Genomic DNA, 27,177 nt, shown 5'->3' with positions numbered 1-27,177 from the left:
GTTACACAGTTAACATTCAGATATCAAATAATTTTGCAAAATAGAAACTGTTTAAATATTAAACATCAAATTTTCCTTCTTTCAAAGGACTAATAACTTAGCAATAAAAATTGTCTTTGAATCTTGCCATCACAAGGTCTCAGTCAGGCAATGGATTTTAAATGAAAACTTGCAGGCAGTTCTTATTTAAGCAAAATTAACAGCTGAGCAAAGAGGAATGAATTAGTAGACTGCCCCAAACTCACCTTGACCAGACAACAGTCCACCTCCCTTGCAGCACAAGCCTCTCTGTGGAGCTGCCTGCAAAGTGAAACTGGGATCAATGCTGTCAGGGAAATGCCTCTGCACAGAGACAAGGCACTAATCAAGTTCTCCTGCAGCTGCTAACCTGACCCCCAGCCGTTAAAGAAGAAACACACAACGATGAGAGAGCAGCAGATGGTGGACAAGGAATCAGAGAAAGGGAAACAATAAAAGAGAAATCCGGGGACATGAAAATATTGGGCCACCCCAACAATAAAAATCCCTCTGTCCATACTGATCAGGAAACGTTTTATTAAGATGTTCTCAAAGAGGCTCAACCACGTGAGGCAAAGGGTAAGGTTTGCCCATACAACACCTGAGGCTGTTTCTGGGTAGGCAACTGGGGCCTTCGTACCAGTTTCCAAATGGGAGCCCTGTTACCGAACCAGAGGAAGAAGGCAGGGCCCAGTAAAAAGCAGCAGAAGGAGTCATAACCTGCGAGGAATGGAAAGTTAGGAAACATCAACAGTTTTTTTTCTGTACAGTCATGTGCCATAGATAAACGTTTTGGTCGATGACTACATATAAGAAGGTGGTCCCATAAGATCAAAATAGAGGAAGCAGAAAGATGCCTATGGCCTAGTGACATCATAGCCAGTGCAGCATAACGCATTACTCAAGTGTCTGTGGTGATGCTGGTGTAAACAAACCGTCTGTGCTGCCAGTCATATAAAGGTCTAGCATGTATAATTATGTACAGTACATAATACTTGGTAATGATAATAAACCACTACGTCGCTGTTTTATGCATTTACTATACCACACTTTTTACTATTTTGAAGCATAATCCTTCTACTTATTAAACATAAAAAACAAAGTTAAGTGTAACACAGTTCCAGGCAGGCCCTTCAGGGGGTATTCCAGAAGAAGGCATTGTTATCATAGGAGATGACAGCTCCATGACTGTTATTGCCCCTGAAGACCTTCCAGTGGGACAAGATGTGGAGGAGGAAGACAGGGATATTGATGATCCTGATCCTGTGTAGGCCTAGGCTAATGTGTGTGTTTGTGTCTTAGTTTTCAACAAAAAAGTTTCAAAAGTTAAAAAAAAAAAAAAAGAAAGAAAAAAGAAAAAAGAAAATTTTACAAATAAAAAAGGCTTGTAGAATAAGTTTACAAAGAAAGAAATTTTTTTTTGGAGACACAGTCATGCTCAGTTGTCCAGGCTGGAGTGCAGTGGCATGATCTCAGTTCACTGCAACCTCCGCCTCCCAGGCTTAAACAATTCTCAAGTCTCAGCCTCCTGAATAGCTAGGTCCACAGGTGTGTGCCACCACATCCAGCTATATTTTCCATTTTCTTTTTAGTTGAGATGCGGTTTTGCCGTATTGGTCAGGCTGATCTTGAACTCCTGGCCTCAAGTGATCCACCTATCTTGGCCTCCCAAAGTGCTGCGATTACAGGTATAAGCCACTGTGCCTGGCCAGAAAGAAAATACTCTGTACAGCTGTACAATATGTTTGTGTTTTAAGCTGTTATTATAAAACAGTCAAAAAGTTAAAACCTTATAATGTTCATAAAGTTAAAAAGTCATAGTAAACTGAGGTTAATTTATAATTGAAGAAAGAAAAAAATTTTAATACATTAGCATAGCCTAAGTGTGCAGTGTTTTAAAAGTCTACTGTAGTGGGCCAGGTGCAGTAGCTCACACCTGTAATCCCAGCACTTTGGGAGGCCCAGGCATGTGGATCACCTGAGGTCAAGAGTTCGAGACCAGCCTGGCCAACATGGTGAAACCCCATCTCTACTAAAAATACAAAAAATTAGCCAGGTGTGGTGGCATGTGCCTGTAATCCCAGCTACTCGGGAGGCTGAGGCAAGAGAATCGCTTGAACCCTGGAAGTGGAGGTTGTAGTGAGCCAAGATCACGCCACCTCACTCCAGCCTGTGTGACAGAGTGAAACTCTGTCTCAAAAAAAAAAAAAAAAAGTCTACCATAGTGTACTGTAGTGTACTGTGATGTCCTAGGCCTTCACATTCACTTGCCACTCACTCACTGACTCACTCAGAGCATCTTCCAGGCCTACAACCTCCATTCGTGGTAAATGCCCTATACAGGAATACTATTTTTTATCTCTTATACCTTATTTTTACTGTACTCTTTCTAAGTTTAGACAGGTTTAGATATACAAATACTTACCAATGTGTTGCAGGTGCCTGTAGTATTCAGTACAGCAACAAGCTGTATAGGTTAGTAGCCTAGGAACAATATGCTATGCCACATAGCCTAGGTGTATAGTGTGCTATACCAGGTTTGTGTAAATAAACTCTGTGATGTTCACACAATGATGAAATTGCCTAGTGACACATTTCTCAGAACATATACCTGTCATTAAGTGACACATGACTGCATATTTTAGAATCAGCTTATGAATTTCTACAATAAAGCCTCTTGGGATTTTGCCTGAAATCGCAATGAATCTATAGATCACTTTGGAAAGAATTGACATTATGACACCATTGAGTATTTCAATCCATGAACATGTTACCTCTCTATTTATTTAAATCTGTTTTCATTTCTCTCTGCAATATTGTATCCTTTTTCAGCATGGAAGTTATGCACTTCATTTATTAAGTTACTCCTAAGTATTTACAATGTTTTTTGAATCTATTGTAAATTTTGTTTCTCAATGTTATTTGCTTTCTTTTTTTTTTTTTTTTTGAGATGGAGTCTCGCTCTGTCGCCCAGGCTGGAGTGCAGTGGCCGGATCTCAGCTCACTGCAAGCTCCGCCTCCTGGGTTTACACCATTCTCCTGCCTCAGCCTCCCGAGTAGCTGGGACTACAGGCGCCCACCACCTCGCCCGGCTAGTTTTTTGTATTTTTTTAAGTAGAGACGGGGTTTCACCGTGTTAGCCAGGATGGTCTCGATCTCCTGACCTCGTGATCCGCCCGTCTCGGCCTCCCAAAGTGCTGGGATTACAGGCTTGAGCCACCGCGCCTAGCCTATTTGCTTTCTTAAAAATGAAAAATCCTCATTGTTTTCTTATTCTGGAAAATATAAAGATATAGAGAAGAAAGTATCAGTTATAATATTACAACCTAAAGATTATTATTAACATCTTGGTGTATATCCAATACTCTTATTTGTATTCATACCTACATACACATATTTTAAAAATATAAATGGTGACTCTGTCCTTTGAAAATAAAAATTAAGCCAAATCAACATCAACGTAACCTAAGAAGCATTGAATGACAATCCTAGACCTACTTTGGGCATTGTTTTAAAAATCCCTGTATATACCCACTTTGGGGATATCAAAACACATTTTTTTCCAACAGAAACAATGTTTAAAATGGTAGATTATCAGGCCAAGCACAAACAAACAAAAAAAAACCCTGAAAAAACCCTACTTAACCCATGATGGCTTTTAGCCTTCTGTCCTGGGACAATTTTTATTTATTTATTTATTTTTATTTTTATTTTTTTTTTGAGACAGGGTCTTGTTCTTGTTGCCCAGGCTGGAGTGTAGTGGCATGATCTCAGCTCACTGCAACTTCCACCTCCCAGGTTCAAGTGATTCTCCTGCCTCAGTCTCCCGAGTAGCTGGGATTACAGGCATGCGCCACCATGACTGGCTAATTCTGTATTTTTAGTAGAGATGAGGTTTCACCATGTTGGCCAGGCTGGTCTCAAACTTCTGACCTCAGGTGATTCTCCCCACTCGACCTCCCAAAGCGCTGGGATTACCGGCATAAGCCACCACACCCGGCCTGTCCTGGGCCAACTTTTAAACCCTTCTAAGGAAGCACAATCCCTATGCCTTTATTCTCTGTAAGCCTTGGATCTCTTAATACACTCTAAGGAGAGAGACCCGGGATGGAACTGGTGGAGGAGCTTGAGCAACAGCAGGAGCTGGGAGTTGGGCAGGGAGCCTTGTAGGATACTAACTCTAGGGTTCCTGTGTCTAAGCCTCAGAAGTCTGTAGGTGGACTCTGGCAGTAGAACCAAGTAGTGCCAACTTTTTGTCTGTAGTAATCATTCCCAAAGAAATTCTCCTGAGGCTGAAATTCAAGAGGTCTAATCTCAAGGTAGTCATGTTGACCAAGAAACATAGCCATGTTGACCAAGAAACATTAAAGGTAATTTCAAAATAATTGATTGAGTTATTTATTTGCCTTTCTCCAACACCATGCTGTCAGCACACAGTCCACAGCCTCCTTTTGCACCCCTCTTGACTTCATCCTGTAGCTTTTCAAGAATTCTCTTCTCTAAATCCTGAAAACCTTTTTTCCTAGATATATCCCTTGTACCATTTTCCTTCTTCTCTTCTCCTCTTTCTCCCAATTCTGCATTCCCTAGCTCTAAAGAAGCATCTGGCAATGACAAGACGCTCCCTGTGGACCCAGGGGCAAGGGCAATGCTGGGAAGGCCCCCAAAGTGCTGGGATGAACAACCTCCACCAAACGTCCCTGAGTGGAAGCTTCCTAAGTCAGGAAGAGCCTGTGTAGCTTGAAAGACTTGTGGGAAGTTCTGAAGGCTGGGAAAAGATAAAACTTATTCATAAAAATGTATAGCTCATTCTCATATGTAAAGATCATAGATACCTCAGAGGGAACTTTAGAGGCATGTCATTTTCAGGAATGTTTTATCCACTTTGCTTTGAGCCTCCATTACTAAACCACACAACACATTTTCTCAGCCCTGAGCTCCAGAAGGGCCTAGGTTTGGAATTCTGCAGAACTGCAGGTCAGGAGGGAGCTGTTTTGGCAGTGCAAAACAGGGAAGCTGGCACAGTGGATGTCTGTGCTGTGTTGATCTTTTGGTCTGATACTTGTTTTTAGTTTCACTTTCTCTTAATTATTGTCTCTCCATATCTGACCTTAGCAGCACCATTCTTTTGGTTTGTTGGTTAATTTTAATGATAACAGTGTATTACCATTAGAGTGGTTTCTCAGGTCACAGTGTATTGCAGAGAGCAGATTGTTAATTAAATGGTAATGTTTTCTGAATTTGGAAGTAATTTCTAAAGTTAATAGTTATTAGTTACCTTGAAATTGTAAAACAAAATCATCAGTATATAAAATCAGTACACAATTAGCAAGCTGTCCTCCAAGAAGCAGATCACATCACACTCTGTCCAAAAGGAACAGCTTTGCTGACAAGGCACTGACATAGTTAAGAGAAACCATGAATCACGCAAGGGGCCAGGAAAATGGTGCTGCCCAGCTCACATTCAGAGGCAGCATAATTTATGAAGCTCTGAGGACAGTGGGAGGTAGGCTGTCAGAAATGCTAAGTCCTCTGTGGAATTATTACATTCCCTTTGAAAGATTCCATGTCATTGAAACGAGGTAATCTGGGGAAGCTTGGAGGTTCTGTGCAATTGGGGAAATGTGCAAAGATACTTGGAAATGAAGCCAAATTTTTTTCAGCCCTTTTCCCACTGGAAATCAGGCCCAAGGTCTTATGAAAACAGACTTTCTTTTCAAACATCAGGAGGAAATACTGCAAGAAGGATGCCCATGGCACTTTGAATGTTCCGGATCCACCAATATCAGAAAGGTCAGAGCAATGTAGAAACTGCATGGACTGTGACTTTCAGATCGGTGTTTGCTTCCTCTCTAAGCACATTCTTTTCAATTATTTAAGGTCAGATATTGTCTATGAGTTCAAGGGGAAAACAGAATGAAAAAATTAGCACTATATGTTGATGAGTTGTGAAAACTTATCAGTTATTATATTTATTATTACTTTTGATAAGTAATTTCTAACACGTACCATTGAGTGCTTACTGAGTGCTGAAAACAGTGTGGGGAGCTTTGCCTGGGTTATTTGACTTAATCCTGGCATAAATATAAGCACCACCTTCAGTTTAGAAATGAGGAAACTGAGGCTTAGAGAATCCAAGCAACTCGCCCAAGATCACACAATTTATCAGTGCTGGAGTCTGTAATTCCAGTCAGTTTCTTTAGCTTTTTATAAAGGTATCAAGTTTTAATCGAATAAAAAGATTAAAATGGCTAAATCTACTTGACATTTTGGAATTAAATATGATTCACCTTGAGGTAGAGCACTCTGGATTTTGGCATAGCAGACGGACTTTTTTGTCAAATCATTTTTATACAATTCCTGTCTGGTCCATAATGGCTCTGTGCATGTCCTCTCTGAATATAGATGCAGTCACTTCACTGTTAATGCCTACGGAATGTTTCCTCAGTAAGAAAGAAAGTTTATGCAACTTTGGAAAATGGTGTCTGAACACCAGTCCAAAACCACCTCATATGACTGTCAGATTCATTTTTTTCCCCTTTCCTGTTCATACACACAGTTCATTCATTATGACTTGGATCATAAAAAGATTTCTTTTAATGAGTTGTATTATCTTCTGTCACACAGTCACTTATTTCCTTGGAGGACCATTGTATACACTATCCATTTTCCATGGGAGTGGGTAGTCCTGTTTCTGAAGTATTTATAAGAAATTTTATCATGGTTTCTATGGCAATACAGCATGAGAACATTCCTTCAAGCCATTTAAGATAATAATTCACCAAAACAAGTGCATATATTTTTGTTTACTATCCAGCCATTGAAAGGTCTGGGGTAACTTGGTTGGCAGTTTCAAGAAACCTTTTCCTTCTCACTTCTGTGCATCAGGCAGCTACCTGGTCAAAAAATTGATTTTAAGAAACATGAATGGTCACAGAGCAATTTTAGCAACAGTCTTTGCTGAACCTTTTGTGGTAAACATTGCCATTTCCTAGGTGCAGAGTGATTGGATTCCAAAATGAACCATCAAGCCCACAGGCAAGCTTAGTACAGAAGACAGGCCTGCTTTCCAGGATAGTAGTTAAGCTTTTCTCTTCTGAATCAAATATCAGAAATAAGCCATGCTCGTTTGTGTATGATACCAGAATAAATAGAGGCCCCTCACAAGGGAAGCATTTTGATTCAGCTCAATTCAAGAGATGGTTATGGGGACGTAGTGTGGCACTGCAGAAGGACAGCAGGCTTTGGGCTCACCAGAACTGGATTCAAATCCTAGCTTTAGCTGGGGAGCCCTGAGAAAATGACTGGCCTGCTTTAAGGCTCTTTCTTCACTTGGAAATTAAAAACAATAATGCCTACACTGTCAGGGTGTTTTAAGTATTAGAAATAATATATATGTAAACTGGGACCTACTTGGTCCTCTCTTGGAGAAGAGACAGAGGCTGGAAACAGAAGTAAATCACATTCTTTACCTGGGTTTCTTAGAGCACAATAAAGGATACCCTGTTTGTAATCTATGACAAATGGATTGGGAGAAACATGAATGGCCACGCCTTTCTCTCATCCTTCTCCCCAAAGTCCTGCTCTCCTAGGGCTAATCTTTCCTTTCCTTCCCCTTCCTCCCACCTCATTAGTTCTGTCCCTCTGGCTCCAGGTCTCTTAATTCTGCATCAGAAATGCCTAGGAACCTGGAAAAAGTCTGATTCGCCTCAGAGAGCAGAGTAGAGGAGAAGCTGCAGAGCAAAAGCCAGAATTGTCTATAGATGGCAGAAAGGGTGTGGCCGAGGCTGCAAACACACACCCATAAAGAGGTGTGCGCTGGCATATGCACAGAAAACTCAGTGCCTGGAACCTAGCAGGTTCTCAATGAAAAGGTCCTAGATTAATAAGCGTCCACACCTCATGAGTATGCAGGTTAGAGCTCAATGAGGAGGAAAATAAGATCCCTACTTCAAGGAGTTCATAGTGTAGAAGCGGTTCTTGAATTTAGGTGTCTATTTTAAGCTGCTACATCATCACTAAAACAATGAACATGCACTCAGTTATTTCCATCAAATACCCTAATAGAACATCTACATGGCATAAATGACAAATTAATATATTAGTTGCATTCCAGAGAAGGAATTTCAAAATGACCAAGAAACATTTCTTAAGAAACAAAAACAAACAACAAATCAAATCAAAACAAACACAACAACCCAACAAAAGCAAATTACCTAACATGTGCATTTATTAGTTTTTATTTAGCAACAAATGTTACTTGTGGGCTGTATAATAACTAAAGTGTTACCATCACCACCTTTTGCCAATTATGACATCCTGACTAGAATGATAAACACATAGACTTCTTTCACTTTTTGCTTCCTTCTGTTTTTATAACTGCCACCCTATCCTAGTTTTAAATGGATTATGGGATATGAAATTAGCCACTTATTAACACTATTTTGTGGCAGATTACTTAACCTCTTTGAGCTTCAGTTTCAAATCTGCTAAATGGGATTAAATTTAATAGTAGCAGGTACCTCATGGAATTATTGGAAGGACTAAGTAAATTAATGCATTTTTAGCATCTAACAGTCTGGCACAATCATAAATGCTCAACAGATGGTTTTTCTTATTATTGCTGCTATTTTCATTGTTTATTACTGCTTTCATATCATGTCATTATTGGATCTGGACTCTATGAGGTACGAACAGAAAGTAGTTTTATTTTTAAATTTCATGCCTTCAAACATGCTCTGTCTTACCTCCCTTTCCTACTCCTGGATGATACCTCAGGCAGATTCTGTGTATTTTCCTGTTACTTGAGGATATTAGACAACAGTTCATTTCTAGAATTTGAAAACATCTAGTCCAACCTAAATCAAAACTTCCATTTGCCACCCACTTGAAAGCATTTCCCCTCTCCTCAGCTCAGGCCAGGCCAGGGATCCCACAGATCAGCAGAGGCAGCAGCGCGGGATCTGCTCCTTGGCCCTCCTGGTTCTACCTTCTCTGTCACCTGCCTCTGGCTCTTTTAGGGTTGAGGATAGGATAGTGGCGTGGGGCAGGATTGGCGGGCAGCATGGACAACCAGAGGAGATGATAGCTGCTGTCCTCATACTTCTTTTTCAGTTCTCTCCTGATGGACTCTCTCAAATGGCCTCCATCCAGGCAACTGTCCATCTGCTGGCCTTTCCTTTCATGGAACACTTTTGTGGGTTCTTCTGAGACTCTCACCTCTCCATCTGGTCACTGTTAAGAATGTCAAACACCACACTTTTCTCCCAAGAAAGCAATACTCTCTGGTCCAGCGTGCAGTCCTGGAACCCAGCTACCTTCCAGGTTGTCTGTTGAACTTAGAGGAAATTCACCTGCCTTTCCCTGTCAAATTCTGGAAGATCAGGCTCTCCCATTGCTGTCCTCTCTGTCCCTGCCCACCTCTAGTCAAGAGTCAGGCATGAGCCTCTGTTCTTTAAACTCCAGGGAGCATGTGATTTGAGGGGAGAGAGAAACCACAGCACTTTCCATTTTCCCAAACTGCCTTAGACGTCAGAGTCTTCTCTTTAATGATTCACTAATTTCCCATATAAATAGGATGAAAGCATGATGGAATACACAGTCAAAAACCTGGTGAGCAAGTCCCATATTGATGTGCTCAGGAACTGTCATGAGAATGAGCAGATTCCCACTGCCTATTGTCTCCAGCCCTGGTGCCTCAGCGGAAACCCTGAGACAACAGGAAAAGTCCCATCCAGCATCCTGTTACATTTTTATTATGACAACATTTACAATAGTCTCTTAATTGGTTTTCCTGCTGCCTATTTGCCACTATTTCATTCCATCCCATATGCAACCTCTAAATTAATCTTTGCCCCAAAACTCTCTGATTCTTGTCATATTTCTCTTTTCAGTCAGTCACTGTGGCTTCTACAGGTTGGCTACCATCCCAACAGCCCTTTTAATAATACAGGAAAAAGCTTAGGGTCCCCAAATTGAGTGTAATCCCAGGGGATTACACCAGATATCACAGTAGCAGAGTTTCTGTGGTCTCAGAAGCCCATGTGACACTGGTTGTTTTCAACTGCTTATTATGTCAAACTCCCCCGGCTACAAACATAAACTCCACTAATTCAATGAGGCATTTACAGTATGATCAGAGATCCCTAAGGCACTAAAAAGTATGTCTTTAATATGTAATTCCAGCTTCATCATTTCATCAAAGTCCTCTAAATTTTTAGGAGTGACCCACAGGCTGAATATTACCTAGATTGCTTACAGCTGATTTCTCCAAGAGCCAAACTCTACGTCAAGAAAGTGCAAAGCACATAATCTAACCAACTAGAATTTTGGAACCCAGAGAACATCGAATTCAACTTTCCTATTTTACACATGACAGAATGGTGACTCAGAGAGACTGTGACTTGCACAAAGTCCCCAGGTCATTTGAGGCACGACTGGAGAAAATACCCAGCTCTCTTGATTCCTAGACTCAGGCTGGTTTCACTATCCCAGGTGATCACTTGCCTGTTAGTTTCATTACTTTGTAAACCACCATCCAATTAGTCTCCATACTTCAGAAGGTCACCTGCCTGTAATGGAAAGGGAATGCTCTTTCTAAAATTGGTATTAAAGTCTTCTCTGATAGCATGTAGGGAGAAGAAGAGTACCTATTAAAAAGAATTAAAACAGACTGCAGACAAAGAATTTGTCTCAGAAGATGTTGATGGATCTTTTTGGTTATGAAGGGGAAGGCCCAGGATTTGGCCTGGATAGGAAAAGCTAAGATAAACCAAGCCAAATTGCTTTAAATAATAAAGTAACAGGAATTTTCCATTTCCAGTGAGGATTGGGAGGGAGGTATTTTGGCAGGCCTGGGGCTTGGAGAAGAGAGAATAAGAGGGAAAAATTCCCTGGAGATGGGGAGAGTGGGCAGACCAATGGGGAAAATAGCTATTAAAAAAAACTCCCAAAAATCTTAGAGCAAAAAGACATTATAATCAAATGTAAGTGCTTTTCTGTGATACTGTGATCACCCTTGGTGATCCACACATCTTCAGTAGAAGTCTGTTATATACAGCAATGGGTATTACAGGTGCCTTAAGGAATACAGGATGAAGCAATTTGCCCATGCTTGGGGCAGGGGTTGTGGGAGAGTCAAAAAATCATGGAAGATCCTGACTGCTAGGTTGCTATGGTAGGCAGCATAGTAGCCGCCCCCCACCCAAAAGATGTTCCTGATGTTCCTATCCTAATCTCATGAACCTGTGAACCTGTGAATATGCTACTTACATGGCAAAGGAGAATTAAGGTCCCTAATCAACAGACAGGGAGAGTCTCTGGGATTACTCATATGGGCTAAATATAATCACAAGTGTTCTTAAAAGTGAAGAGGAAGTCAGAAGAGGAGGTCAGAGTGATAGGATGTGTGAAATCTCCACCCACCATTGCTGCTTTTTAAGATGGAGGACTGGGGCCACGAGCCAAGGAATGTGAGTAGCCTGTAGAAGCTGGAGAAAACCCAGGAACATTCTTCCCTCAGACCTGTAGAGACTTCTCTCAGGCCTCAAGAAACTTCTCTAGAGGCTTGAGGGAAGGATGTTCCTGCTGACACCTTGATTTTAACCCATTGAAACTCATGTTGGGCTTCTAACCCACAGAGCTGTAGAAGAATAAATTTGCATTGTTTTAGGCTAGTAAATCTCTGATAATTTTTTTTTTTTTTTTTTTTTTTTTTTTTGAGACGGAGTCTCGCTCTGTCCCCCAGGCTGGAGTGCACTGGCCAGATCTCGGCTCACTGGGACCACAGGCGCTGCCACCACGTCCGGCTAGTTTTTTGTATTTTTAGTAGAGACGGGGTTTCACCGTGTTAGCCAGGATGGTCTTGATCTCCTGACCTTGTGATCCGCCCGCCTCGGCCTCCCAAAGTGCTGGGATTACAGGCGTGAGCCACCGCGCCCAGCCAATGTTTTACAGCAGAAATAGAAAGCTAAAACGAGTGCCTAAACTAGATTTGATAAGAATCTTTATATTTATATTTAACTCATATGTTTTGAAGTCCCTCAGCTTTCTGGCTTCAACCTTGTAAAGGTGCGGAGCTGGCCCCAACATTTCCAAAGTTTTCCAGAGCAGTAAGGAGCTGCCGTTCTACTTTGTGGTTGTCCTACTCTGCTACTACATAATCAAAGTTTTCAATTATTTCTTGAATTTATTATATCCATTTGCTGTATGTTAGCATTTAAGTCGCTACACCGGCTTGCCCAGCTTAACTTTCTGAACTTCACCTCCCACTTATCCTCTTCATGGATCCTCTACTGCTGCCAAATTGCACCATCAGCACCTCAAACACACTCTTCTGGGCATCTGCTGTCCTGCCACCTGGCAAGGTCTATCTCCCCTTCCCTGTGCCCCCAGACTGTGAATAATCAGCTTGTCCCCCAGGCCTAGTTCAAGCATGGTCAAATCTCCAAAGTGTCCTTTAGCCTCCCCTCCTCAGAACTTCCCAGCATTTTGTTCTTAGTGCTCTGATAACCAACTGTGATCATTGACTTGCAACTTGTCTATTTGAGCACATCCCCTAATTCACTGTGTTGACCAGAAGCTCCTTTGGAGCATAATGTGTATTGCTTATCTCCACATCGCCCACAGGACAGAGCACAGTGCTTTTCCCATCACAGATGCCCAATACATGCTTGCTGAATGGGGTCATGAAAACATTTTTGGCTAAATAAATTATTTAAAGTGGAAGTCATTATAACTAACATTATCAATACATACTTCCTTATCTTTTCTTTTTTCTGAATGCCATGGTTCATAGTTCAAAAAGGAACCACCACAATCTCCAAATAACTCCTCCATACTTTCAACTATCATTTAATATTGGATAAGGTGAACACATATCTTGGCATGCCTGGAATAGTCTCAGTTTACATCTGTTGTCCTCACATGGTGATTAATAGTGCAAAAGTGTCTTTGTATGGATGACAAATTGGATGGTCACCCGACTGTTGGAGGACATAGGGTACAAAAGCAGCCTCTGGTTTTCGTCCTTTCCTGAGAAGAACAATTGGAAGCCAGTTACTCCTGCCAGATGTCCTCTTTGCTCCAGCTGCTTGGCATTTCTCTCCTCTGGTCTTCTCCTTCCATGGCAGCCCTCAATGCTTGGGTCCACCCCTCTGTGCCTCTGCCACATCCCTGCTTCCCAGTCTTGATTTTGTCCAGGAGTGTGTCTATAGTGGCAGGATCAGAGGAGGGAGAAGAACGAGGAAGACAGGACAAATCCCAGGCTAGCCGCTGTCTGTCACTCACCATTTATGTGTCTCCAGCCTGTCCTCCTAGTCTCGTCTCAGTGTTCCAAGGCATCATTCCTCACCGTTATCATTGTGTTCCTTATCCTTCCACGTCTGGCTCTGCTTTGTATGTCCCAACAACATCCATCACTAATTCTAGTCTGACTGATACCAAGGGAATGATCACCAACATCACTCTTGCCTTCAGGGTAACCCTTAATCTCACAGCGGAAAAAGTGCTCCAAATATCTTAAATCGTCATGCATTTTATTTTTCTATAGCAGCAATTTCCAAAACGTGTTTTGGGGAACTGTAGTTTGGGGTGTTCGTATGTTTTACTCACTAGAAAGATTTCAAAATCAAAGAAAGTTGATGAATTCTCAATGGAACCATTTTAAGCAGTTTTCTTTTCATTAAAGAAAACTTAAAGCCTTTAATATGCAAATGTACATTATGAATCTCTGAGAGGAATGTATGATATGCTGTACTTCCCAAACTTATTTGACCTTGAAACTTTTTTCCTTGAAACTTTTTTGAGGGAATATTGTTCTGTGAAGCATATTTTGTTTTGAAGTAACGTACTTAACTCTTGTGGATCAGTCCTAGATTTTTGAGAATGGACACAGGGGTTTATAGAACATAGGCATGATTGCTCTAGTGGGACAATGCATTCTAAGTTCTACAACAGCAGTTTTGGAACCTAGAAGGTTGTGAAGGGGACAATTGTATATAAGACCCTTCCAGCTAAGAACTGTGCGACTGTCCAGAGAGCAGAGGCAGACGATCAAGCGGAAAGCATCTAGGACCATGGGTCAGAAGAGCTGGTATCTAGTCTCAACTTCATGACTGTTAGCTAGGTATTCTCAAGCAAGCTTCAACCATTTTTGTCCTCAGTTTTTTCATCTACTAAATGAGACAATTCATGATGATATTAAAATAAAAAATAAATAATATCAGCTCAACATATGTCACAGGAATTTTAGGAAGATCAGAATAAATAATTACGTGAAAGAACTTTGAAAACAGTAAGGCTTTTGTTAGTAAGTACATCTAAAAGTACCATTATTATTATTATTATTGGATACAGGGTCTCACTCTGTCCCCCAGGCTGGAATGCAGTGCTGTAGTGTGATCTCGGTTCACTGCAACTTCCACCTCCCAGGTTCAAGATATTCTCCTGCCTCAGCCTCCCAAGTAGCTGGGATTACAGGCATGCGCTACCATGCCTGGCTAACTTTCTGTATTTTTAACAGAGACAAAATTTCGCCATGTTAGCCAGGCTGGTCCCGAACTCCTGGCCTCAAGTGATCCTTCTGCCTCAGCCTCCCAAAGTGCTGGGATTACAGGTGTGAACCACCAAGCCTGGCTTATTTCTTAATTTACTTGGTTTTCTAATAGGGATAAAGATGTAAACCCACAGATAATGTTCAAACCCTACTTTTTTTGCAAAATACTTTGATCCAAATAATTTTCCCCAACATAAAGCACAATTAATAAACTAATTTCACTTTTTTTCTCCTTCTAGATCTTCAGTGAGGTGGAGGAGCAGCGCAGTGGCCAAGAGAAAGATGGGATTGACAGAGGGAAATAAAAAGAACTCTGAAATGTAATAGACTGGATAATCAGGATACAGTAGGCCATGGTCACATTTGAGCTCCAGGTGGTGTCTGATTGACGTGGAAACAGTGCAATAGGGGAAAATTTTGCCCTCACATTTCCTGGCAACTTTGGGTTCAAAGATATTAGCTGTTACTTGATATTCCTACTGGCAAAAATGAAGGGCATGCCTCTGTTAACAAAGCATGAAATGTCATGTGCTGTCTCTATAATGCCATAAATAAAAATAAGTCATTGATTCCATAGAAGAGCAAGAAAAAAGAGCAGGAAGAGCATAAATGTTAGTTACCATATTTCTCCGTCATCCGTGTCATGTGATGGGGCAGAACATGTCACCAGGCAACAGCAACATGGGGCTGTTTCTTGGCCCTCTCAGCTCCGGGACTGGGATAATCTATTAAATCATCTCACAACTTTGTGGGTATTCTTGAGCCCTATTCATCCTCTTTGGTTCCGAAACTGATTTACAGAAGGGGGACTCTGAGTAATCTGTAAAGTACTGTTTATCTACAAGATTTTGGTATGCTAAGCCTGAATCAGCAATTAGGTTTAATGCCTTGCTTGAAAATGGAACCTGTAGCAAAAGTGAATGTGCTATGCTGAAAAGAGCATTTAAAAAATAATCTCAGCTGGGTGTGGTGGCTCATGCCTGTAATCCCAACACTTTGGGAGGTCAAGGCAGGAGGAATGCTTGAGGCTAGGAGTTTGAGACGAGCCTGGGCAACATAGTGAGACCCTATCTCTACAGAAAATACAAAAATTAGCCAGGCATAGTGGCACAAGCCTTTAATCCCAGTAATCTCAGCCACTCAGTAGGCTGAGGTGGGAGGATCACTTGAGCCCAGAAGGTCAAGGCTGCAGTGAGCCATATTTGCACCACTGCACTCCAGCCTGGGCAACAGAGTGAGGTCCTGTCTCATAATAATAATAATAATTTAAAAATAATTGTAATTGTTACTCTAGTGATACAAGCCATGGACGATAGTAGGAAAGTGAATTACACATGCAAATATGGATAAGGGGGGCACTGCATTATAAGAATCACATGCGTTTAGGATAAGGGGCTACTTAGAGAAGGGGAGTTTCTCTGTAAATAACACAAATAGAGAGTTTTTCTCTAACTCATCTGGTTGCTTTTCCTCACTAGAACCTGTACTTTGAATATTCCTTTGTGTTTTTTTTTTTTTTTACTTTTATCATTTGATCTAAAGACACTAACATTTTATGAAAAAGCATGGCTTACATGGGATTCTTTCCAAATTGTTTTATTTTTATATTACCACTTCCATTTGTTATATTTCTTTCTAAACAAAGAGTCTCAAAGCACATTACAACACCAAATTCATTAATCTGAATGTATGGTGAACCACTTGTTTGCCATTTCATGAACACAATTACTCTTACTTTTACCTCCCCATAGTGATTCAGTGTTAAAAAATGATAACAGAACCCAGTCTCCCCTTTATTCCCCAGCTCAGGTCCAACTTTGATTACTTAGCACATGCCACCACTTCTAGGCATTAAATTGAATTTTTCAACAGTGAATCAATTAGCACACATTCTTTGTTGTGGTTGAGGAGGGTGTGTCAATAACAGAGAAACAGGATGGAGAAGAGTTGAGGGAAACAGGTTATTTTATCTTTCAAAGACAAAGTTCTGTGCAAGGAAGCTTCTTGGTGCTCATTAGGAACACAAACCTCCATACATGCATGAAGAATGGGAGCAAAAGGAATTTCAATCCCTTTTTCATGAAATCTGACCCAGAGTTGAACAAAGAGAATTCTAAATCTTTTGCATATGCCATTTTTAGGGGCAGACATCAATCTTTTTCCCCCCTCTCTTGTGTTCCTTGAACACAAAGAATTATTGAAACTGAACTTGTTCAGGTTTTTATAAATCAAGATGTCAACAAATACAAGCACTAGTCTAGTTACAACAAGAGATTGTAGTTTATAGAATAAAGCTAACCTTTTTTTTATTTTATTTTAAGCTCTACAAAGAACGCATTGTTTATTCTTATGTAGAAACGTCATGTAAAGCAGCTCTCTGTCAGGTATTCTATTTTTATTTAGTTGTTTCATAACTCAATTATAATGTTTCCCTTTACCTAATAATTAGGAGATACAGAGTAACAAGGCTGGAAACCTCTTCTTTACCCCACTATGTGTCAGTTACATTTCCAGATTGTTAATGGAGAGCAGGTTATACCTGTGTAGGTGAGTCCTTGTCCCCGCTGGCCTGGCAGCTGACCCCTGCACAGTAGCAAGGGTCAGTTCGTGGAGAAAGGCCCGGCCAGAGGCTGAGCAGGAACTTCCTGCCATCTGGAAGAGTCCGGGACACCAGGAAAGATGTCAGCAAAAGGTGCTCAGATGACTCATTAGCTCCCCTGGGAATACCAGTATTTCCCCTAGTTCCATGATTGGGAAAATTTAACACCCACTACCGGTAATTTGATGCACACATTTCAGGATCTGTATTTGGTTGCATTTCACTCTTAGAGATACATGCCTAGGTTTTTGTGGCCACTTACTACCTTTTGAACACCCTTGCTGTGTTTCAGGAATCCCCCACAGCAGAAGTCAGGTCTTTCCAAAGTATGAGCCCCAAACACACTTTCTAAGCTTCTCTTATAGCAAGGTTGCACCCTTAAATATATATATATATATATATATTTTTGCACACATGTGACCTAGACTCAGCCAGTACACCTTAATTGGAGAAATCGTTTTGGAAGAGAACAATAAGAGGAAGTAGGTGCTGCACAAAATCCATTTTCTGGCAAAGGTGACAGTCGAGCTTCTAGCTGTGGGGGACGACAGTGGCAGACGGTCTGGCATCCAGTGCCTAGTGTTAGCAGCGCTCACTATGATAGAGCGGGAGGGCCACGGGGGTCTTCTTGTTATACTCATGATGGATACTGTGCCTAAGACCAAGATTTTCTTTACAATTAAAAAAAGTTACAGTCATCTAATGTAATTGTTCATTAAACATAGACACTTTTAAAATAAAAGCATTTAACTTAATTTGTTGGATTTTTTAAAAGTTATTGTTTTTTTTTTTTTTTTTTTTTTTTGAGACGGAGTCTCGCTCTGTCGCCCAGGCTGGAGTGCAGTGGCCGGATCTCAGCTCACTGCAAGCTCCGCCTCCCGAGTTCACGCCATTCTCCTGCCTCAGCCTCCCAAGTAGCTGGGACTACAGGCGCCCGCCACCTCGCTCGGCTAGTTTTTTGTACTTTTTAGTAGAGACGGGGTTTCACCGTATTAACCAGGATGGTCTCGATCTCCTGACCTCGTGATCCACCCGTCTCGGCCTCCCAAAGGGCTGGGATTACAGGCTTGAGCCACCGCACCCGGCCTTAAAAGTTATTAAGATGGTAGCTTTTATGTGCATTATTTTCCATAGGCAAGTAATACAGCTTGTCATAAAGGAACTCAGGGATGAAAGTGTTTGTGGGAAACTGGCCTGGTTTGGTTACTCTTGAGAGATTTTGGGGGACATATGGGTTTATATTTAGTTTAGATATTATAATTTACCCATTTCTGAACCTCCTTCCTCCTTTTTCCTTCTCTTTTCACCCAAGCATTATTGCACCAATCTGTTTTTTCTGGGCCTGAGTGGACAGAGCTCTCTGAAATACAGAATGGCCTATAGGCAGAGCTCCATTAGTTGGGTTGGGAAAGGGGTTACAATGGGACCTATGATGTGAAAGTGGAGCAGAAAACCCCATATCCAAATTTTGGTGAAAAATACATTTTTTGAAGTTGATGCTATTTGTAATTTTCTAAATAATTTACATTTTATGAAAAAATGATATTTTCTAAGAATAGGTCAATTAGTTTAAAAAATACAAGTCAATATTGGTCCATGATAATGGATCATGACCACGCTTGACACTATGGAAATAACTGCTGGGCTTAGAATCTGAAGATATGCTTGAAGGAGATTAGTAGGCCCCTGCTTTATAAGGGGGGAAACCATTGTAAAATATTTTCTCAGCCAGAATGACATACTACAACTGTATTACTGCAACATTACAAATTTATGGGATCTAAATCAATGAGCTTTAACCATAGAGATAAATTCCAGGGGATGAGGAATTTATGAACTCAGTACATAGTACCAAGTTACAGGAATCACAGTTAAAGATCTTCACTATTTTCTGCCTCACTCTACCACGATGTTAAAAAAGACTGACGTTCTAAACTCTGATGAGCTAATCTTTATTTAGTCATTCTATTGGTTTTTAAAATTATCTCCACTTCTATCCTGTACCTTGTGTCATATTTCTACATAATAGTATTCCTGTTATAAATACCGTTCAGGTATTAGTGATGCAAGCAAAGAGAATTTAAATGTCTTGGTAAAGGTCCCTCAGGTGAGTCTGTAACTGACTGAATGGAGGAAGGAAACCAGCTTTCTCCTAGCGTTCAGGAGGGCTCTGTACCCCTTTCTAATCTGCCTTCTGGTTCTATGAACCTACATGCTTGCTTTGTATGTCTCATTTTGTGATTTCCACTATATACACAAAAAAGTATGAAAACAGTAACCTCATATTAGTATTAACTTTTTTCTGCTTTTTTTCATTTCATTCCCACTGGTATCTTATTATTAATAAATGATTTTAAACTCAATTTTGAATTCTTTTCTCAACACAATTTTCATGTTTCTATAATTCCAAAATAGTACTTCTAAGTATAGGAGATATAGCCATCTGGCTGGAGCAATCTAGATCTAGTTCTACCAAGGCCAAGAATGTGGCCTGGTTCTATCTTTGAGCGCCATCCAAACAGGGGTGTGCAGGTGTGGGAGACAGAGAGACCTTCTTTTAAGAAAAAACATGCTACTCTGCTCTGGGGAGTGCCAGCATCTTCAAGGTGTGCCTCAGTTGCAAAAAACCACGTCTCAAGAGATCACATCCTCCCTGAGGCAGCTTGCAGCTGGAAAATGAGGCTGGGATGTAAAGACCAGGACATTTTGGCCAGACAGAGGACACTCTGATGGCCAATGTTTGCTCCAGAGATCTCTGCCAGATTGGTTTATGCATCGTCAGGCCTGTAATCCAGGTAACGTCTTTCTCTGTCCAATCCTACTTCCTTCACTTTTTTTTCACAAGGTCGATCCCTAATAAACATATGGTATTCCATACTCATCTCAGAGTCTGCCTTGGAAAACCTAATCAAGACAGCAGGTGAGTAGCATGGTATCTGGAGGCTTCTCCAGCCAAGGTCTGAATGATCTAAGTCAGAATTTTGAAATGTTGCTTGTCTTTAATCTATCTATCTATCTTTTTTAAAATATTTTTTTCTTTTGTTTGGTTGCTGTTTTAATTTTTTTGTGTTTGTGTGTCTGTCTGTGTTTTTCTTGTTGTTTTTGTGTTTTTAGGGAGAATTAAACCTGAAGAGAGTAAAATGTTGATTTCCTCATCAACTTCCATTGTTATTAAAAAGATGTGTTCTGCAAAAGGTACTTGGTTCTATCATGTGAAATAATTTACAGTTAAAGGACATGTATAGGCGATATAAGTAAATGCATTGTAATAAAAGTAAATGCTTTTTGCCTACGTTAAATCTATGGGTGTTTAATTAATATTATCTTGCTAGAAGTTGGTCAAATAGATCATCTTTGCCCAGTCTTTTGAAATGGGCACACACTATTCCCAGCTTTTTGAAATCTTTAGATTGCATGCAATCCTCTCCTCTCCGTTCCTTACTCTACCTAGCGTGGCTCATACTTTTATCAGTTTTCACTTGGATCCTTGTGCTGTCCCCTCCACTAGCTTCCTCTCTCTCTCTATCTCTCCACACAGCTTTCAGAGTGAGTTTTCTAAATTGCAAATCTGATCAGGTCATTTCTCTACTTAAAATCCTCCAGTGGCTCCCCAAGGCTATTCAAGTATTTAAAACCCAGTCTTTTTCATGGTACTTATAGAAAGCTGTTCACAAATCAGTCTTTGCTTACTCTCCAGCTTTCTCTGCACAACTGCCTCACAATCACCCCACTCCAGGCAAATTTCCTGTAACTTCTGGAATGTGCATGGTCTCTCTTCCCCTTTTGCCTTTGTACATGCTCTTCCCTTTGTTCAAATGTCCTTCTCTACTTTTATTCATTTTTTTTTTTTTTATGGTAAGTCTTATTCTTCCTTTAAGTCTCCACTCAAGCACAAAGCAAGCTCTAGGTGGGAGTATTCTTCTGTGGCCCAGAATATTCACTGCCACTAACATCTTTCACAGCACTTATAAGACTATACTGAACATATAAGACTCTTACACTCACCTCTAGACTACCGAATCCTCAAAGTCAGAAATTTTATCTGTATACACCAAGACTTAGTGCAGTGTCCAGCCCATGATAGGTACTCAGGACATTTTTGTGCCTTTCTCTAAACTCCTTTACAGCTGCTACTGCTTCCTATACATTTTTGCATGCCCTTCATTGCTTAGCAAACACTGTGTTGCTCAGTACTGCACACTGTAGGTGCTCAGTGAATGTTTGTTGAGTGGACGAGTATACTGCTGTTGTTGTATTTCCATTCTACCACCAATAAATGCTTAAAAGATTGCAATTACCAGGGGCAGCTTAGAAAAATATTTGAAGTGTTGATTGACCAGTAGAAGTCTCTGAAGATGTTTATATTTCACTCCAGAACACTCACCTAAACCGTGAACTACAAGCTAATAATATTCACAGGAGAGCGACTTTGTCTGTTTGCCTAGACCGTTTGTGATATTAGCTATGCAAATAAATATTTTGATTGTACATTTGGGAGAAGAGGATTACTTGATGACTGTCTTAAAGTATATGTAGGCTTATTATTAGGAGAATGATGACTAATTTTTCCCCGATTGCTACAGCTGATTCAATGAGGAAAAGTACTTAAGTTGTATCACTAGTTAAAGGTAAGAAAGAATTTCTTTACTGGAATCTAGGGACATTGTGGAAACTCCTTTGCAGATGTTACTAGATGACATCAAAATTCCAGTTTTCACCCTTAAATCTGTGAAACTCAAAAGGATAGCATTACAATGACTAACTGCTACCCATAAAAAGTCTGTTGAATTTGGTGTTACATATACTATTCACTACACTCAAAAATGAGTTAGCGGGTACATTCTATGAGTACAAGACTATCTTGGGCACTGCTGGAAAATCACAGCATTATCTCTGCTCTTATATCCCTGTTTTTATGTCTTGGGACAAAAAGACACAGGAAAAGTTTAGTTCTAGTAAAAGGCAGCTTGTCTGTATGATACAGATTGTGTCTATGACCATACCATCCTGAACACACCGGATCTCATCTGATACAAATTGTAAGTGCAGAGAATGGCTAACAAAGGAGCTAGAGTCAGAGAGCAACAGGGAAAGCCATTCAAGGTAAAGAGAGTTGTATGCATCAGGTATGTGTTTGTGTGGTTACAGACCCTATAGGTTATAGACAAGCTCTACTGAGAAGAAAACATTCATATTTACTAAGCACTTATGATGTGCTAAGCTCAGTACTAAACCCAGTATGTGCATTTTCTCAATTAATCCTCATGACAACACTAATATGTAGCAACATCATCTCACTTTGTAGTTCATGAAACTGAGGTTAAATGACTTGCCTAAGATCATACAGCTGATAATTGGTGGAACGGGGCATTCAAATCTGGTTATCAGACTTCAGCAAGTGGGACTAAAATTTAATTCTAGAAACGTTAGCAAGCAGCTCCCAAAAGCAAGGCACAAACTGAATTGGTAATTTTGGGGCTTGAAAGCAGTGACATGTCTTCCTCAACAATGTATTTTCCCCATATCAAACTCAACATGTAGGTAAGCTGGAAATACCTTTGAATGAATCGAGTGTTTTCAAGGAGTACATACTCTAGTAGGGAAGACAGACATGCCTAAGTAACTATAATCTCCCAAAAGCTGTAGGTGCTGATGGATCATACTGGATACAAATCTGAGGAGAGAGGAAGTTATCCTATAAGCAGTGGGGAGGCATTGAGGTTTTTGAGCAGGAGAGTGACATGATGAAAGCTTATTACTGAAAACTTAATCTGCTGACTGTGTGCTACTTGTTTCCTTATTGTCAGCAACATTAAGCCACGTGGAACTTCAAGCAAGTTAGATCTGCGATGATAGAAAAGAGAGGAAATATTTCTCTCTTTCATGTCTTGCTCACCAAAACACTGCTAAATTGGTTTAGATGCTGGAACAATAAATTGGAGTAAGAGCAGAAGCCTAAAATCTAAATGTGTGCTGACACTTTCTGTTCAATCACTGTTGTTTCTAAGAATACAAGGAGCCCCCAGATGGTGGGGGTAGGGTAGAAGGCTGGAAAGATTGCATGCTGCAAATATCTAAGAGAGATAAGGTCTCAGGTCAATTTTGTGTGATATTTTTAGAGTAATCCATTTATTCATTCAGTCAATGAATGTTTGTTTATTGAGAGCCACTGTGTACCTGGTACAATTCTGGGTTTTGGGACTCTAGTACCCCAGAGAAGAAGAACAATAAGACGGCTGCCCCTGTGAAGTATGCGAGCTAATGAGTAATTCAGACCGCGAACATTTCAGATAGTGGCATGTAACTACAAAGAAAATAAAACGAAATGACAGGATGAGGAGTGACTGAGGATGAGGCACTAAGCACTCTAGAAAGGACTCTCAGAGAAAATATCTCTGTGGAATTGACCTTCCAGAAGACTTGACTAAGGAGAAAAAAAATCAGCCATGCAAAGAGCAGAGGGAAGAGCATTCCAGACAGAGGCAATAGCCAGGGCAAAGGCCCTGAGGCTGGAAGTTAGAAAAAGAGGCAGCAGGAACTATGAGCTTTGCCATTAGCCACATTTAGGACTCGGAAGAGCACATCTGAAATAATACCTCTTCAAATACCAAGCCAGTGAAACATTTTAACAATTAACAATTTGATGAAACTCCTTATTGTTAACGTTGTTCTTAATAACCAATTTAAATTTTCTATCTAAAAATGGGTATTTAAAATATTTTTGGATATAAACTGACAAATAACAAAAAAGAAATAGAGATTATAAATAATAAAAAGTCAACAAAATGGATAGAGTTTCAGAGGCCGGGCGCGGTGGCTCACGCCTGTAATCCCAGCACTCTGGGAGGCCGAGGTGGGCGGATCACAAGGTCAGGAGTTCGAGACCACAGTGAAACCCCGTCTCTACAAAAAATACAAAAAATTAGCCGGGCGCAGTGGCGAACGCCTGTAGTCCCAGCTACTCAGGAGGCTGGGGCAGGAGAATGGCGTGAACCCAGGAAAGCTTGCAGTGAGCCAAGATCGTGCCACTGCATTCCAGCCTGGGGGACAGAGCAAGACTCTGTCTCAAAAAAAAAAAAAAAAAAAAGACTTTCAGAAGATCACCTTGGGGAGAGTAGTGGTGGTTGGTGAGGGTTGGAAATGAAGGGCTGAAAATCATGTACTATTTATTAATTTAATAAATCTGTCTTGATGTCAATGTAATCGAATGTTGCCACAAAATAATGGTCTCCTGCTGCTATATAAATGTTGAGGCCAAGCTCTGATGTTTATTTTCAAGACAGGAGACATTGATCCTTCACTAATAGAATATTACAAGTTTATTTCTATTATGCTAAGTAACCAAAGTTGATTTCATTGTTTGATTTGATGGATGTTGGTGCTGTCAGAGTTCAGAACCGTCTGGGGCTAGGAAGCCAAGAGGATGAATATTTTCTTGTCCTAATTAGGCATACTTGGATTTCATTCTAGTATGAAATCAATAAAGGAAAACTTTGGGATACTGAGTCTCTGGGATCCTTCTTCTGATGTCCCAGGGAGTGGAACTATTTGGCATAAGATTGCTCTTCCCCTAAGACCAAGACGACTCTGGAGCCAGGCAGTGAGTGATTTGATGGGGCCCCACCGAACTGGAAAGGCAACAGGAAATGTGATGAGAGGAAAAAGACAGCTATAACAATAGAAGGAGGAAGTGAAGCCAGAAAAACAAGGCAAGAAGAAAAAGTAACAGTGAACTACAATAATCCATGAGGAAACGAAAACCACACAGAAAACAAAACAACACAACAAAAAACCCAAAGGGAATTGCAACCTGCTGATTTAGATGCAGGGGACCCATTTTTGACCATTTCCAAAGGTAGGGTTCTTATTTGCAGTGATCCGGTAAATGGATGGTACTGCCCAAGTTTCCCTTTTCCTACGCAGAATGTGAATTAAAACAAGGTTCTTTGTTTTCAGGTTTTGTATACCGCAGATCACACAACCACATGGAACTGGGAAATGTGATCGACTTGAAGAAGAATGAATATGGCTAAGATTGGAAAGCAGACATGAACTGATCAATTTAGTAGGAGTAAGGAAAACACATTTTTTTCTTTTTCTTTTTTTTTCTTTCTTTTTTTTATTTTTGAGACAGAGTCTCACTCTGTCACCAGGCTGGAGTGCGATGGTGAGATGGTGAGATCTCGGCTCATTGCAAGCTCCGCTTCCCGGGTTCAAGCGATTCTCCTGCCTCAGCCTCCCGAGTAGCTGGTATTACAGACACCCGCCACCATGCTTGGCTAATTTTTGTACTTTTAGGCCGGGATTTCACCATGCTGGCCAGGATGGTCTTGATCTCCTGACTTCATGATCCGTCCACCTTGGCTTCCCAAAGTGCTGGGATTACAGGCATGAGCCCCACTGTACCCGGCCGGAAAACACGTCTTTTAAATATCGAAGGAGAAATGGATACACACCAAATCATTTCTCTTCCCCATTGAATCCTATAGGGAGCGAAAATATTCACTTTATAGTGGTGAAAATGGGAGGAAACGATGGACTTGAGGAAAGATGAGTCTCCAATAAAGCAGGATATGGCTTGGTGTTTCTGATTCCGCCTAATCAGGAGGTTTAGGGGCCGACTATGCTGAAATGAATATCCATAAGCCCTATTTGAATGGCCCAACTGTATTTAACCCAACCTGAATTCACAGAAAAGCTTGTCCTTCTAGAATCATAGTACATGAAGGAGTAAACTTTAAGGTGTAAGGGTGGTTGGAAGAATTTGTGTATCAGATTCCTGAAAGGCTTGATGAGCTAGGGAGGCTGCATGTGAATCTCAATCTGGTTATTTACTGGCTGTGTGAACCAGAAAAAAATGTGCAAATGATAACTACCTCACAGGATTGTGGTTTTTTTGGTTGTTGTTGTTTGTTTGTTTTTATTTTGTTTTGAGACAGGGTCTCACTCTGTTGCCCAGGCTGGAATGCAGTGGCACAATCATGGCTCACTTGAGCCTTGACCTGCCGGGCTCAGGTGATCCTCCCACCTCAGCCTCCCGGGTAGCTAGGGCTACAGGTCCACACCACTATGCCCAACTAATTTTTTATTTTTCATTTTTTTTGTAGAGATGGGCTTTTGCTATGTTTCCCAGGCTGTTCTGTAACTCCTGCGCTCAAGTGATTCTCGACCTTCCAGAGTGTTGGGATTACAGGTGTGAGCCACTGTGCCTGGCCTCAAAAAGTTGTTAAAAGCACTGAGACACTGTAGGTAAAACACTCAGTGCCAGGCACATTGCATGAGCTTAATACATGTTAGTTCGTGTTAACACATAAGAAGTCTGTAGCATGGGTTGCAAGAACTGAAATTATTGCATGGTTGAACCATATAATGTTGCCAGGAGTCACTACCTTTGACTTACAAAAATAGTGATTTCATTCATCTTTGTTTCCTCTCTCCCTCCCTCTCTTCCTTCTGCCTCTTTCTGCCTCTCTCTCTCACCCCGCTTTCTCTCTCAATGGGGTCTTACTCTGTTGCCCAGGTTGGAGTGCACTGGTGTAATCATAGCACACTGCAGCTTCAAACTCAGAGTAGCTAGGACTACAGGCGTGTGCCACCATGCCCAGCTAGTTTTTAAATTTGTTGTACAGACAAGGTCTCTCTGCATTGCCCAGGCTGTTCTAGAACTCCTGGGTTCCAGCAATCTTCCTGCCTAGGGCTGCCCAAAGTGCTGGGATTACAGGTGTGAGCCATGAGCCTGGCTAATTTCATATATTCCCACTAAACTTTCCTCTTCCTTCCATATATATACACATATAAGATATTATAGATCTTACATATATATGAAAGATTATATATATCCATTACATATCTTACATACATATGAAACACATATATATGATATGAAATATATATAGTAACATATATGAACTGGGAGATAAGGTGATAAGATGTAGTACTGTGCCTCACTTGCTCATTACCCTTTGGTAAGCTCCTTATGTCTTCAGAAAATTTCTGGGGGCATGGA

General features: G+C 40.8%; 1 long non-coding RNA gene across 1 annotated transcript; it reads left to right on the top strand.

Moving 5' to 3' along the window:
• The first annotated feature begins 5,447 nt into the window (after positions 1–5,447).
• Positions 5,448–15,182, top strand: LOC135971119 (uncharacterized). Its single transcript, XR_010587199.1, has 2 exons — positions 5,448–5,811; positions 14,812–15,182. It is a non-coding gene; the product is annotated as an uncharacterized lncRNA (long non-coding RNA).
• Positions 15,183–27,177: the final 11,995 nt, after the last annotated feature.

Source organism: Macaca fascicularis, chromosome 6 (assembly GCF_037993035.2).
Source record: "Macaca fascicularis isolate 582-1 chromosome 6, T2T-MFA8v1.1".
Lineage (NCBI taxonomy): Eukaryota > Metazoa > Chordata > Mammalia > Primates > Cercopithecidae > Macaca > Macaca fascicularis.
The sequence above is the reverse complement of the archived record's forward strand: the minus strand, read 5'-3'. Positions and strand labels throughout refer to the sequence as shown.